Raw genomic sequence first — 17,197 nt, forward strand, 5'->3', positions numbered from 1 at the left:
GGAGGTGTCACTAAAGTGTGGTGCCATTTTTTGCCTGGTCTCTGACATCTCCAGTGGTGAAGCAAATGGGATGGTGGCGAAAAGTGATGAGCCGAGGTTGAGTAATGTTCCTGGATTGCAGAGAGTAAAGTACTGTTTGGGTATCTTTTAAATATGCTGGAGGGTGGAAAGTCCCAACAGGTCTCAGATACTCATAGAATCCCAACAGTGTGGAAGCAGGCCATTTGGCCCATTGAGCCCACACTGGCCCTCCAAAGAGCATCCTACCCAGACCCACCTAGCCTGCACATCTTTGGATTGTGGGAGGAAACCGGAGCACCCAGACGAAAACCATGCAGACATGGGGAGAACATGCAAACTCCATACAGACAGTTGCCCGAGGCTGGAATTGAACTTGGCTCCCTGGCACTGTGAGGTAGTAATGCTAACTACTCAGCAGCTGTACCACCCCATTCCTGCCCATAAAGTTTGGCGTTTTATGGGTGCATACGGAATGATAGGAGTGCAGAGTGTAATCATTCAAGAAAACTTGACGCACCACATAGCGTAGGTCCCTTTTGGCCTCTGCCCAAATCTTCAAGCATTAATTTTACATGTAACATGGAAGTCAAGTTCATTTGTGGCAATGATTTGCGATGAACTTCAGATCACATTTGCACTTACGCTGGAAGTGACTGAAAGCCCTGTACAGTGTCCTGTAAGAAATGGAGGACTCAAAGGAGGGATAGTTATGAGAAGTACAGTTAAAGTGTTTTATGAAAATGTCCATCATGAAATGGTACCAGTTATTTTGAATCTCTCAGGTCCTTCAGTTACTATCATGGTGCCCAAAACCTTTACTTAGCATTTATAAGGAATTGGTCAAAGGGTTGTTTAATCAAAAGGGTTACACAATCGAAAAGAAAAACAGGAAGCGCACAAGTTTGATAGGAGATGTTGCAGGCATGTATGGTGCAGGCATTTCTACAGTTAATGGCCTAGACATCAGTTTTATATGTGATTGATTTTAAATCAATTCACTTCTCAGGTTAAAGATATATTAAGTGCAATGAATGTTAACACTAAACTTAGTAGTCAAGCAGGGGACACAACTAACAGTGCTGCATTTCATGTCGTTAACATCTTAGAATCACATACCAGTGCAATTAACAAGTTAATAACAGAACCAGAAAAGAGCGGTCAACATCAAATAAATGTAATATAGTATATATGGCAATTGGATGTTAGATGTCCTACAAAGAGAACATTTGAAAGAAATAAAGGGATCTTTGAGAAAGGCACATAGGTTACATGTTAAGGTTCAGAAGAATAGTCAGAGAATCATGACAGATATTAAAAACATTAAGGAACATTCTTGATGGGATGACTTCTGGAATTGGGGAAATAATGTACACACAGCTGCATGGGTTTGCGTTATTTCACATCTTGTAGTTCTGTTAAGACATGATAATCTTAAAGCTGCAATTGGTGAAGTATAATGTTTATTATTCTATTACCCTTGCGATTTATTTACTGATCATTGTTCTGTAATTCATTTATTGATTGTTGGTTTCCTTATATCTGTACCGCATAATGAAATGGTGCATCATTTTAAATTGTGCATGGTGTAGCAATTCAGCTTGGATATGAACTGATATAGTGGGAAGTAGCTAATTACTAAAAATATTACTAAATATTAAAAATAATGAACAAAGAGGAGGGGCTGTGATACTGTAAACTTCACACCTTTAATAACTTCATGGGATTGAAAGAATGAACAATAACTCTTTCTGGAATAAACAGTTTCTCGAAATGAAAAGGGCAAAGAGAAACTGTTATAAAGGAATTAAAAGCAACATGCAAATTAACCATCTCTGGGAAGAAACAGCATAAACAATCTGTTTCCTGGGAGAGAATAGATAATAACTGCTTGATAATCTGCTCCTTCATGACAAATGGACAATTAAGTCTGCATGCAGAATGGATGTTCTGAAATAAAGGGGTTAATTGCAGGAACAGCTGTGTTTTAAACAGACAGCTAACCCCGAATATAACAAGGAACAGGAGAGCTACTTCTAATAGGGTGGTAAGCTACAGGCTTGAGGTCTCTAGAAATGTAATCAATATTGAGGATGAAAGAATCTAATGAATCATCAATAATGTCACACCACAAACTTGAAAGAGAGAAAATTGTATAAGAATCCAACACCAGAACAAGTCAGTAGCAGAACTTCGAAGAACAACACTGTATAAGGATCAAATTCTGAACACTTCCAGAGATGGCCACTGTTGGGTGGAAACCTGGCCAGATTCCATCAATATTTGAGTAATAGCCAAGTTGGGTTGTGAGGCTTAACTTGCTTACTTGAGGGGTCTTATTTTGGTTGCTACATGCAATAAAGTTTAAATTGTTGTTTCAGTACTTGATTGTCTTTGAGATTTCTTAATAAGTAGCTAAATTATACGTAACTTCTGGTGAGTTTACCCACAGCATTGCTTCCCAGTGGGACCCCCTAATGGAACAGTCGGTCATGACATTGAATTTTCTGGACATGCTACCAGTCACAGCTTGCATTATTAGACTTTGGAAAGATCCCATCCTTTCTAAACTGAAGCAATGGGTATTAATTGAGGAAACCAAAGGGCCGTTGCAGCTAGAATTAAAACCTTTTTGGACTTGGAGAGAGCAGTACAGGATGGCATATTGTTGTGGGGAGCAAGAGTGATCATCCCGAGTAAAGGTCACCTACAAATACTGGCTGAATTCCACCAGTGCCATCCAGGAATCTCCAAAATGAAGATGTTGGTGAGGAGTTATGTCTGGTGGCCAGCCTTGAATGCTGACATAGCCGCATTGGTGGGACAGTGTCTAGAGTGTCAATAAGGACAATAATTACTGCCATCAGCTTCTCCGCATCCGTGGGAATGGCTGGGTAAACCCTAGACACAGTTGCATGTCGACTATGCAGGTCCTTTCATGAGTTCAATGTTCTTAGTTGCTGCAGACGCCTGCTCAATGTGGTTGGACATGCATACGTCCATTCATCAAACATCTGAGTGACGAGAGAAAGTCGCGTACATCTTTTGCAACATACGGAGTCCCTGAGGTATTGGTCACAGATAACGGATCATCATTTACCAGCAGGGTCTTTAGTTACTTCTTAAAGTCAAATGAGATTCAACATATCAGGACAGTTCCATACTACCCGTCGTCCAATGCCTTAGCAGAAAGTGCAGTCCAAACTTTGAATGCTGGACTGAAGGATGGTGAAATGGCAGAAGGAACACCAATGCCAGAGACAAGACTCCACCAAGTGGGGCAGTTTGTTGCAGGAGACAAAGCTTGGTGCAAGAATCACAGTAATGGGTATGAGAGGCATGATCAACATGAGATTGAGAGCAGTGACTTCTAAAAGCTACATAGGTGCCTGTCCTGAATAAGCACGTGGACTATTTGAAAGCTTGAGCAAAACTTGCCCTGTCCCTTGGAGCCTTCAGAAATACTTCAGTGAACCATTGATTCACCCTCTCCATCAAATACTGAATCAGAAATGGACATGATGGAAGTAGCCACCTTGATGCTTCTGCAATTGGAAGAAGGGAGTGAAAGTCTATTGAGGCATTCCAGGTGCAAGAGGTGAGCTCCCATTTGTTACCCACCATTTTGGATTCCAATTTGGAGGTGATTGAATGTATTGGCTCTCCCAAACTGCCCTTGAGAAGGGAGTAGTGAGCCACCTTGAGGAACTGCTGCAGTTTGTACAAACATACAAAACAGGAAGCTTAGGCTATTTGGGACCCTCAAGCTTCCTCCACCATTCAACAGGATCATACTGTTCGGTTTGGGTTTTAAATTCCATATTTGCATCTACCCCTGATAATCCTAGATTCTTGTTTGGCAAGGAAATCAATCTACCTCTGCCTTAAAAGTATTCAATGACCCCACTACCAGTGCCTTCTAAGGCAGGGAGTTCGAAAGTCACACAACCTTCCTCATCTCAGTCCTAAAAAGGCAACCCCTTTTTTTTGATGTAAGTACACTCACAGTGCAGTTTGGAAGGGATTCCCAGGATTGTAACCAATGACAATGAAGGATTGGCAATATAGTTTCAGGTCAAGGTGATGTGAGGCCGGGAGGGGAACTTGCAGGTGCTGGTATTCCCACATGTCTGCTGCTCTTGAGCTTTTAAGGGGTAGAGATTGTGGGTTTGGAAGGAACTGTCAAAACAGCCCTGATGAGTCACTGCAATGAATGTTGTAGATGGTACACAGTGCTGGCACTGTGTGCTAGTGGTGTACACAGTGAGCAGTGAAGGTGGTGGATGTGGTGCTGAAGAAGCAGACTGCTTTTATCCTGGATGGGGTTGAACTTCTTGAGTGTTGTTGGGCTGCAATCATCGAGCAAGTGGTGAGTATTCTATCACACTTCTGCCTTGTGTCTTGCGGATGACTGATGGACATTGGGGAGACAAGAGGTGAATTACTCACTGCAGAATTCCTAGCCTCACACCTGCTCTTACAGCTACAGTATTAATACAGCGAATCTATCTCAGTTTCTGGTCAACGGTAACCCCCAGGATGTTGGTAGTGGGAGATCCAGTGATAGTTTTGTCACTGAAAGTCAAGGGGTGATGGCTAGATTGTCTCTTGTTGGAGATGGCTATGACTTGGCAGATGTGTGGCATGAATGTTACTTGCCACTTATCAGTCCAAATCTGGATATTGTTCAGAGATTGCAGCATTTGGATACAGACTACTCAATATCTGAGGAGTCATGAATGGTGCTGAACATTGTGCAATCATCAGCGAACATCCCCACTACTGACCTTATGATGGGGGGAAGGTCATTGATGAAGCAGCTGAAGATGGTTGGGCCAAGGACACTACCCTGAGGAACTCCTGCAATAATGACAGATAAAGGGTCTTCATCAACCAAACCTATCCAATGAGATCTCAAAGAAACATATAAAATTGTAACAGGACCAGACAGGTTAAATGCAGGATGTTCCTGATGGTGGGGGGAGTCCAGAACCAGGGGTCATAGTTTAAGAATAAGGGGTTTTTGGCCGGGGCTAGTCACACATAAAAACAGCAAGCTTGTGAACTGAACTTACCCGAGCCCCAGCCACTGGCTTGGGCTGGCTTGAACCAGATTAGCTCTGATGATGACATAAGGTGCAAGCCCTTACTTGGACGAAGAATAATGAGGTAATCCTAAAAGATGTCCTTGGAGTGAGCCCATAGTGGGAAGATACCAGCACTCAGATGAGGTGAGAACCAACAAGAACAAGACACGACAGTTCAGGAAGATAGGGAAAATGGATAAGAATGAAGGATTTCAGTATGCCATCAATGAAAATTCTGGGGAATGACCTTTGTGAAGTGGAACCCCACACTCAAAAGTGTGGAGAAGACCCCCAGACCTGGAAGAAGCATCCGGCCAGCGTAATCTTCTATTCTTGGGTAATGGCTTTTATTTTATTGACTGCTCAGGGAGAGCGTCATTCGAAAACCAGTGGGATGTGCATTTAAATTTTAGCCTTGTATGGGCTGCATGCTTGCTGTTTACCTTTTTCTAACCAAACATTGTGATTGTAAGTCTGTTTTAGCTAAACTAGTAAACTCGGTGGTTAGTTGATATAGATTTGACTCTTTTCCTCTTTGTGCCAAGCCAATAACTGTTGTTGAGGGAGGTATCAAGGCAACAGGGTAATAAACCTTTTAGGACTGAGATGAGGAGAAATTTCTTCACACAGAGCCTGTGGAATTCACTGCCACAGAAAGTGGTTGAGGTCAAAACATTGTGTTTTCAAGAAGGAAGTAGATATAGCTCTTGTAGCTATAGGGATCAAGGGATATGGGGGGAGGATGGAATTAGGGTACTGAGCTCAACGGTCAGCCATGAGCTCGAGGGATTGAATGCCTTATTCCTGCTCCCATCTTCTATGCTTCTACATTCTCACTTCTCATAACTACAATTTATCTGTATCATGACTGTATCATTCATAACTAACTGACAAAATTTATGACGATTTGGGAGCACAGAAATAAAATTAGTGAGACTTTAATGATGTCTGCACCAGTAAATATGTAGGTGTTGAGAGACACAAAATTAAGAAGCACATACTTATAGAGTGATAAGCTTACAAAAACTTCAATTTTAAGTGTGAACATTGAAACCTATAACAGGGAAAAGATCAACAGTGAAATGTGACACAGTCAGGGTTCATAGACTGGAAGTGCATGCGGACATCTGATTGTGTATAAAATTCGCATGCTCCAGTATGTGTCATTGCTCTGAAGTCAGATTTCACAAGGACAATACAGAAAGGAAATATTCTGCTGCTGAGGTGAATGGGTATCACTTTTTCACCCAAAATTCTTACTATTATATACCATGTAATTGTTTGGTACAAAAAAAACTAAACAGGTCAAACTCACTTTCTCTGCAGTCTGCAGGTTGGATTCCAAGACGAAATGCCTGGTTCACCTTCTGCATCAAACTGCTTGGGTTATTCTTTTTTCAAAGGCCAGAGGCATTGCATTCCTACATGACAACCTAACCTCCAGTTGGTTAAACTTGTTCTCATCTCTCCTAAAGCCAAAAAAATTGCACTTTTATCGCATTTTTCATGGCCACCAAATGTCTCAAAGCACTTTACATCCAAAGCAATAACATTGAATAATATTCACTGATGTCATTCAAGAAATACAGCAATTAATTTTGCACAGTGCAAAAACCCACAAACAGCAATGTAATCATTGACCAGAAAATCTGCTCTTTTTGATGTTTATTGAGCAATGAAAGTTAGTCTGGAACACCAGGTTTAACCCCTTTCCCATCAATAGTGCTGTATTCACAGAAGCCTATTACAAGCTACAAACTCCTACAACTATCTGAGTCTTCATATCCTACTGCTCAAAAATATTAATCTCTTCCTCCCAGTTAGGATTAGAATTACATTTTATTGTCATGTGTATTCAAGTTTAGGAATACAGGAGTACAATGAAAAGTCACCATTCTCTGGTGCCATCTTGGTCACAAAAACCAGGATTTATAAAAAAACAGCAGCAGGAAAAAAAGGATGAGAGCCAAAAGGAAAGCGTCCAGATCTAGAAGACAAAAAACGTCCAGATCTTAAAAGTCCCAACTCAATAAAGGTGTATGGAATGCTCAGCTCCCAATGCAGGCACCTGGGCCTAACTGTGGCCTGAAGTCTTTTGCTGCTGCTGCCGTCACCGATCGCAGGGAGGATCACGGGGATGTGTGTCACATCTATTTTGATGTTCGCCACCTTCAGTACGAGACTTTCTCAATGCCCTTTTTTCCTTCATTCATGACATTAGGTCCACACCCAAAAATAATGCCCTTAACCTTGCAATTTGCCTGCAACAGGTCCACTGCAGATGCCATCTCCCTACCCCTACACTCATCCTTGTATCATCTGGACAATAAGAATACCCTCGTCAGGCTTCTACTTAATGACTACAAGCTCTGCCTTCAACACTACATTCCCAATCAAACTAATCTCCAAGCTCCAAGTCTTAGGTCTCTGCTCGGCCCTCTGCAACTGGATCCTCGACTTCCTGACCAACAGACCGCAATCAGTGAAGACGGAAAACACCACCTCCTCCACAATAATCTTGAGTACAGACACCCCGCAAGGATGCGTACTCAGCCCCCTATTGGATTCTCTGTACACTCACAATTGTGTGGCCAAATTTCATCCAAATACCATCTACAAGTTCACTGATGACACCACTGTTGTAGGCTGGATCTCAAACAGTGACGAGACAGAATACAAGAAAGAGACAGAGTGCATGGTGACGTGGTATAAAGATAACAATATCTCCCTCAACATCAGCAAAACTAAAGAGCTGATCATTGATTTCAGGAAGCGGAGTGGAGCACACGCCCCTATCTACATCAATGGAGCTGAGGTGGAGACGGTTAAGAGCATCAAGTCCCTGGGAGTGACAATCACCAACAAACAGTCCTGGTCCACCCACGTTGATGCGATGGTCAAGAAGGGACAACAATGCCTCTACTTTCCTCAGGAGGCTAAGGAAATTCAGCATGTCCATAAGGACTCTTCCAACTTTTACAGATGAACCATAGAAAGCATTCTATCTGGGTCCATCACGGCTAGGTGAGCCAACTGCTCTGCCCAGGACCATAAGAAACTACAGAGAGTTGTGGACACAGCCCAGTCTATTAGGCAAGCCAACCTTCCATCCATTGTGTCAATAAATGTGGAGCTGGAAAAGCACAGCTGGTCAGACAGCATCCAAGGAACAGAAAAGTCAACGTTTTGGGTGAAACCCGTCATCAGGACTGGGGAGGGGGAGGGGAGCCCAGCTCTGAATGCGTAAACCAACCCGTCTTCCGGTTGCCATCCATTTTAATTCCCCCTCCCACTCCCCTGGTGACATGTCCATCCTTGGCCTCCTCCACTGTCACAGTGAGGCCAAAAGTAAACTGGAGGAACAACACCTGATATTTCACCCTGGAAGCTTACAGCCCAATGGCCTGAATATTGACTCCACCACCTTCAAAATCTCTCCTCCCCCAGCCTCTCCATCTTCCTACTCACCTATCCACTCCACCCTTCCTACTGACCAACCACAATAACCCCCTACCTACATCCATCTATCTCCATCTCACCTACCCTCTCCCCAGCCCTACCCCCCTCCCTCTATTTATTTCTGGGCTCCCCTCCTCCTCCCCAGTCCTAATGAAGGGTTTCGGCCCAAAACGTTGACTTTCCTGCTTCTCTGATGCTGTCTGACCTGCTGTGCTTTTCCAGCTACACATTTATTGACTCCAGCTTCCAGCATCTGCAGTCCTTACTGTCTCCTTCCATCCATATACTCCATCTACAATTCTCACTGCCTCGGAAAGACAGCCAACATCAAAGACCCCTCCCACCCTGGTTATAATCTCTTCCAACCTCTTCCGTCAGGCAGAAGATACAAAAGTTTAAGCATGCGTACTAATAGGTTCAAGAACAGCTTCTTCCCCGCTGTTATTAGACTTCTGAAAGGACCTCTCAAATTTCAAATCTAATGTTGATCTTGTTTTTTGTGCACCTTTGTTGCAGCTGTAATTTTGTATTCCTCGCTCTGTTCAATCACCCAATGATCTTTGTATGTTATGATCTGCCTGTACTACACGCAAAACAGAACTTTTTACTGTACCTAGATATACATGACAATAATAAATCACTCCATTTCCTGTACTTTTTCTTTCACCCTTTCTCCTAGTCCACTCTTCCTTCTCTTACAACAAAGTTTGTCTGGTCTTCAGCTACAGCCCAGCAGCATTCAGATTTGCCAAATTAACAGTACAATCCTACAAGCAAACACATTTGCCCTCATTTTGAAAAGGAGTAGAGTATCTAATCTGATCACAAAATAGTTGTTTCTACTCTCTATGCTGTCGTCTTATTTCCAATCATGCTTCCCTGAGCAACTACCTATGCAACTACAGCAGACGCAAAACATGCCCCTTCACCTTTTAAAGCAGTGGCCAGGGTCCTACACATCCCTTCTATATAAAGCAACAATTCACATGTTCTTCCTTCAATGGAGATAATAAATTCAAATTAGAAAAATGTTTTGCCATATACTTTCATTTGGCTCATCATTAATGCTGACTCGCACCATTCTTTAACTGCCTACTCTGTTCCAACCAAGATCAGTGCAAACTTCAGCAATAGTATCTTAGCTCCTTTACAAAAGAGGAGCAGGATTAGGCCATGCAGTCTTGACGATGCTCCACCATTCAGTACCATCATGGCTGATCTGATTGCAACCTCAAATCCACATTTCCATCTACTCTTAATAACCCTTTTCCCATTTTCTTGAGAAAAATGTATTCACCACTGTTTCAAAAATATTCAAAGAGTCTGCTTAAACCCTTTTGAGGAAGTGAGTCCAAAGACTCATTGAGAAAAAAAGGAATTCTCACCTGTCTTAAATGGGCAACCTCTGTTATTAAACAAGTAACCCCAGTTATAGATTTTCCAAAAGAAAACATCCTTTCCATATCCACTCTGTCAAGACACAGAACATAGAACAGTACAGCACAGGATTGGGCCCTTCAACCCACAAACATGATGCCAAATGAAACTAATCCCTTTTGCCTGCCCTTAGTCCATATCCCTCCATATCCATATTTATGCACTTATCTGAAAGCATCTTAAAAGTCCCTATTGTATCTGCCTCCACCACCACTCCTGGCAGCACGTTCCAGATTCCGACCACTCTCTGTGTAAAAAAAATGTGCCTGTCACATCTCCTTTGAACTTCCCCTTCTCACCTTAAACATATGCTCCCTCAGGATTATGTATGCTTCAATCAAATCTATTATTTATATAGATTGGTTGTGGACGTTCGCACCCCTTTCTTAGTTTCAGGACAAGAACTTATAATTATTTTGGTGGAGCTCAATTCTCTAACCACATAATTTGAAAATCATTCAATGGTCTGGAAAAGAAAATGTTATAGTGGATATGTTATCGAGAGCATATGTGATGGACCACCAAGTTCTGTGGTGCACATGGACTTATGTAAAATAAGGTTGCTGTGTAACTCATCTCATCTTTAGTGTCAATATGTTAATACTGTTAATGTGACGTACTAATAGCATTAACATAATTTTTGATAGGTCATGAAAAATGCCTCTTAAAGATACATTTTCATTCTTCAAAGCTGTGATGGAAGGGATGTGATTTATAGATAATAAAATAGTACATTAAATAATTTATAGACAATTTATTTTAGAGTTTGAATTTTGAACTAGTGGCATGTGGGTTTGGTCAGTACTTTTGAGGGAATTTAATGATTAACATGTCTATATTTCTAGAACCATGAGTTTTTTTAAAACCAGGATGAGAGAGAGGGAATTCCTGGGATGGCAATGGGAATTTGTTTACATTTGAAGAGTCTTATGAGTGGATAGAATAAACACTGAGAAGCATCTTGCTTTCAGTTCAGAAGAATGTTAAATTGTTTTGGTTTGCTTAGGCGAAATACTTATAGCTTGGAAAGGTTTTCGTTTTAGTTTGCAGGCCTGTTAAAGTTGAATGTATGAAAAAAGTTTCTCTTAGAGAAGGGAGTTAGTTCCAAAGTTAGGAAATAGGTTACATCAGTGTAAGGGTTTTTCATTGAAAGATTCCAGATGTGTTTGGTTATAGCCCTGATGGGATTATTTGAAGATAAGAAAATCTAAGCTCAGTTCTGCAGCTAATCAAGGAAGAGGACACCAAATGCTCAAGACTGGGAGTTGAAAGATACAGTTAAATTAAACCTATACATATGACAGAGAAGTAAACTCTCTCTGGTACTTGAGTACTGTAAAGTGTCAAAGTTGGGATTGATGGGATTGTATTTAACGGTATTTCAAAACCTTTAAAATTGCATTATATCTAAATTGCTTGGTTTATTCTATTTTATCTTCCTTTCTTTTGTGCAATAAACTTGTGCTTTACCTTTAAAACCAAATTAAAGCATTGTTGCTTGTGCTTCAGTAAAAGGCTCCCTCATTAAATAAAAAATATAAAATAATGGTCTATCAAGCCAGATTGAAGTCTGGGATCTGACTTGTCCAGTAATAGCATCAGATAGGATCATAACAATATTATTAGCTAGCTTTCTCTTTGACTCTAATTTCTTCCTCCTTACCACTCTTTTAGTTTTTTATATTCTGTCAAATCTTCTGACTTACCACTCATCTTGCAGAATCATGTACTTTTTCTTTCAAATTTGACGCCATCTTTAATTTTTTTTTGAAGTTAGCCATGGGTTGTTTCACCTTCCCATGGAATCCTACTTTCTTATTGGAATTAACTCTTCTGATTCTTCCAAAATACCTCTTTAAATGTCTGTCACTGCATCTTTTCTTTCATTCTTGGGATGTAGGTATCACTGGCTGGGCCAGCACTTATTGCTGATCTCCACCATCGGGAACATCCTCCCTGCATCTACCCTGTCCAGTCCTATTAGAATTTTATAAGTCTCCATGAGATCCACTCCTCATTCGTCTGAACTCTACCGAAAACAATCCCAACCGAGTCAATCTCTTCTCATATGTCAGACCTGCCATCCCCGGAACAAGCCTGGTAAACCTTCGCTGCACTCTCTTGAGAGCAAGAGCATCTATCCTCAGAAAAGGAGACCAAAACTTCACACAATACCCTAGGTGTGGCCTCACCTGTCTACAAGGACTGTCTGGTGATCACTCTATCATGGGCAGATTCACTTGTCCTCAATAATCTGCCTGCGACAAGGTCAAGTTTGTTTTTCCCTTTTGTTTGTTCCCTCACCAGCCACTGCAGACCCAGTCTAGCACCAATTTGTTTTGGAGTCGACCAGCTTACTCTGTGGTGGTGCAACCAAGCCTCTCTTGGTGATGAAATTGATGTCCGCCACCCAGAATATATCCTGCACCCTTGCCACCCTTAGTGCTTTCTCCAAATAGTGTTCAAGGTGCAGGTGTACTTTTCATCTGCAGGAGGATTCACTGATATCTTTAACCTCTCCTTGCTAAAATCTGAAGTCCCCACCTGCTTCAAGAAGACCACCATCATCCCAGTACCAAAGAAAACACATGCAACATGCCTTAATGACTTCCGCCCGGTGGATCTGACCTTCATAATTATGAAGTGCTTTGAGAGGTTAGTCATGGCTCACATCAACTCTAGTCTCCCAGCCTACCTGGATCCCTTGCAATTTGCCTACCGGCGAAACAGGTCCACAGCAGACGTCATTTCTGTAGCCCTACACTCATCCAGGGAACATCTGGATAATAAGGATACCTACATCAGGCTCCTAATTATTGACTACAGCTCCACCTTCAACACTATAATCCCAACCAAACTAATCTCCAAGCTCTGAGACCTACGTCTTGGCTCTGGCCTCTGCAACTGGATCCTCAGCCTCTTGATCCACAGACTGCAATCAGTGAAGGTAGACTACAGCACCTCCTCCAAGATAATCTTGAATACCGGCACCCTGCAAGGATGCATACTCTGCCCCCTACTGTACTCCCAGTACACTCATGACTGTGTGGCCAAATTTCATCCGAACGCCATCTACAAGTTCGTTGAGAACACCACCGTTGTAGACTGGATACTGAACAAAGACGAGTCAGAATACAGGAAGGAGATAGAATGCTTGGTATCATGATGCAAGAATAGCAATCTCTCCCTCAATGTCAGCAAAACTAAAGAATGATCATTGGCTTCAGAAAGAAAGGAAGAGGACACGCCCCTATCTACTTCAATGGAACTGAAGTGGAGAAGGTCGAGAGTGTCACATTCCTCAGAGTGACGATAACCAACAATCTGTCCTGGACCTCCCACGCAGATGCAACAGTCAAGAAGGCACAACAATGCCTCTTCTTCCTCAGGAGGCTTAGGAAATTCAGCACTGCCATAAGGACATTCACCAACTTTTACAGATGTACCATAATAAACATTCTGTATGGGTGCAAAACAGCCTGATACGGCTACTGTTCTACCCAGGACCGTAAGAAACTACAGAAAGTTGTGTACACAGCCCAGACCATCAAGCAAGCCATGGACTCTATCTACTCTGCTTGTTGCTGCAGAAAAGCTGCCAACATCATCAAAGACCCCTCCCACCCCAGTAACACTCTCTTCCTACCTGTTCTGTAAGGCAGAAGATATAGAAGCTTAAACACATGTACCAATAGATTCAAGAACAGCTTCTTCCCTGCTGTTATTACACTGCTGAATGGACCTCTCTCATTTCAAATCTAACATCGATCCTACTTTTGTGTGCCTCCTGTGCAGCCATAAACTTGTATGCCTCGCTCTGTCTAAACAGCCTTTGATCTGTATTTCCTTATATGTTATCACCTGTCTGTACTGCATGCAAAACAAAAGTTTTCACTGTATTTAAGTACATGTGACAACAACAAAACAAAGCAAACCATCAGTTGAGAGGTAGGCAGTATTCTGTAATTAGGAGGTTTCCTTGCCATTTTTGATCTGATACCATGACAATTCATGGTCTGGAGTCAACATTGAGCAACTCCCTCTCGACTGTATACCATTGTGCCACCATCTCTGCTGCGTCTTCCCTGCCGGTCGGGCAGAACATATCCAGGGGTGGTGATGGTGGTCTCTGGGACACTGTCTATAAGGTGAGATTCTGAGACTATGACTATCTCAGGTTGTTGCTTGACTAGTCTTGAGAGACAGCTCTCCCAATTTTGGCACTAATACCCAGACATTAATAAGAAAGACTTTGCAGGCTTGACAGCACTGTGTTTGATGTTGTTTTTTCTGGTGCCTTAGTCGATGCCAGACAGTCTGTCCAATTTCATTTTGTTTGAGATGTTCTAGTGGTTGGTACAGCTGAATGGCTTGCTAAACCATTTCAGAGTGCAGTTTAGTGTCAGGCACATTCCTGTGACTCTGGAGTCATACGTAGGCCAGATGAGGTAAGGAATGGTAGTTTCCTTCCCTAAAGGATATTAGTAAACCAGATGGGTTTTTATGTCAATCAATAAGTCAGTGACTTTAAATTCCATAATTTTCTTATTAGAATTTGAATTACCCATCTGCTGTGCTGGGATTCAAATCCAGATCTCCAGAACATTACCAAGGTCTGTAGATTATTAGTCCAGTGTAAATATCACAAGGCCATCACCTCCCCATCTACTGCCCTATCCTATAATCTAAATTTTCCAGTTCACTTCACACAGATATTTGTTCATTTCCCTGTAATTTTTTTAAAAATTGTTCACAGGATGTGGGCATTGCTGGCTTGGTCAGCATTCATTATCTATCCCAAACTAACAATCAATCTAACATTGCTGTGGGTCTGGAGTCATACGTAGACCAGACCAGGTAAGGACTGCAGATTTCCTTCCCGAAAGGACAGTAGTGATGAGATGGTTACCTGGTCACCAATAGGCCAACTTTCTATTCCAGATTTTTATTGAAATCAAATATCACCTCTGCCATGTTAGGATTCAAATCTAGTCCCCAGAAAATTGGCTTGTGCTTCTGGATTGCTGGTCTAGTGACATTACCACCTCCCTCTAACTGCCCTCATGAAAGTTTAATACACTTGCTTGAAATCCATTCTTCCCTCCCTCAAAATGAATGTGATATTCAATTATATTGTGATTGCTACTACCTAGGGCACCTTCACTATGAAGTAATGAATTAATCCTGCTGCAGTGGTGAGAGGCATACCTGCATATTCCAATCCAATGATAAAAGGGCAATGCAGAGGCCACAGTTACCATGACTGTAGAATTGATGAAAAAAGGTACCTACATACTTAATCCACTCTCATCTCAACACACACTCTCTTCTAACTCAAGCCACTGAAGGTGTTAGCATGTACCACTTACTTTCTGATCTCTCACTGCAAGCCAATCCTTAACCCTTTCTTGTTTCAAGTACCCAAGAATTGTAACACACCGAGACAGTGAAGGAAGAGCAATGTAACAGTGAAGGAGATCCACCTCCAAATGGTTTCATTCAGTCACCAACTCAGATATTAATAATGCATGTATTTGAGACATTGATAGAGTTAGGACCTTCATGTAGCATGACATGTAGCACAAGTTTGCTGCAGCTGGGTGGCAGGCAATCATACAGCCAGTGATTGTAACATGGTCGGCCAGGTGGTCCTCAAAGAATATGAGTTCCCTGATTGGGGCTGTTAATCTGATCCAATCAAGGAGCCCAGGCTGACAGATAAAAAAAACAGGAGTGTCAGACATTTTGCTCACTCTGTCAGCAGGGTCTAAGGGAGCTGGATGAGGGTCAAGGACTCTCCACATGTAAATAAAGGGTGACTTGGTGACAGGATACTGCCCTCTGTGGAGTTGTTACAGCGCCAATGACAGATAAGCATGGTCCTGAAGAGATTTGCTTGCAACTGGTGTCTTTGAGTTGGGGTAAAGCATTTCTAGCATCATGCTGTTATTTGGGAAGTTTGACTCATTTGATCCTGCCATTGAAGAATGGGCCCAATATGTGGAAAAAATGTGTTATTTTTTCTGGACAAATGACATTGGGGCAGATGAAAAGCAATGAGTAATTCTCTTGATAGCTTGTGGACCTGCAGCTTCTTTGGTTAATAGGAGATTAACTTTCCCTGAGGTACCAGGTATTAAAACCTTTCAAGAGTTGACGGATTTAGTTAAGGAATATCATGATCCAAGCTGCCTCTAATTTTAAGATGCTATTGGTTTTACTCAGCAATTTTAGAGCCAGGAAAATCCAAATTGGGATTTTGACTAGATTAAGATGACTGGCAGAGGCACGTGACTTTGATTTAACCCTTAGTGAGATGCGTTTAGTATGTGGGATTAATAACGTAACCATGCAAAAGTGCCTATGAGCTGAAGCCCAACTGGACTTAAAGCCAACTGTAGCATCTGTTTGATCATTGGAAAATGTGCAAATGGAGCATATGAATTGCAGGTCATTCTGATGAAAGTGGACACCCTCACCAGTCCGACTAACCTTGGGGACCACCACCAATTATGTAGCCTAACTCAGGACACATCCTGAACAGAGGGACCCTAGGTCAGCCCACAGCCAGACCCCAAAACAAAGAAAGGCCTCAGCCAAATGGTTCAAATTTTCTTCAGGATCCGGGCTGGCAAGCCATTGTAGTTGCCACCAGTATGTGGACTCGAGACAACAGAAAAGTCCCACTAGAGCCAAATTGAGTAAGAGAACTCATATGCTGGTATCCAGCAGAGTGCACACCCTGTAAAGTCCACCTACATCTGGTTTGGAACAGTTAAATTACTTAGCAACATCCAAATCAGAACCAATCAAAATACATGTCTGCTTATAACGAGGTGTAGAGCTGGATGAACACAGCAGGCCAAGCAGCATCAGAGGAGCAGGAAAGCTGACATTTCGGGTCTGGACCCTTCTTCAGGAAATTCTTTGGTCTGTCAGATGATATTAAATTTGTCGATTTCTTTAACAAATGTCGAGAATGCTGGAGATACTCAGTAGGCCTGACAGCATCTGTGGGGAGAGAAATACTGATTTAAAAAGGGATCGGTCTCACATCAGTGTAGAGAAACAATTGGAGAAAATAGCGAAAGAGAAAATTAATCTCCATTTAGGGAGGTGAGATTTAGTCAGGAACAACAAGAAAGTTGCTGGAAATGCTCAGCAGGCCTGGCAACATCTGTGAAGAAAAAATCAGA

This window comes from Rhincodon typus, chromosome 41, assembly GCF_021869965.1.
Source record: "Rhincodon typus isolate 14 chromosome 41, sRhiTyp1.1, whole genome shotgun sequence".
In the NCBI taxonomy this organism is placed as follows: domain Eukaryota; kingdom Metazoa; phylum Chordata; class Chondrichthyes; order Orectolobiformes; family Rhincodontidae; genus Rhincodon; species Rhincodon typus.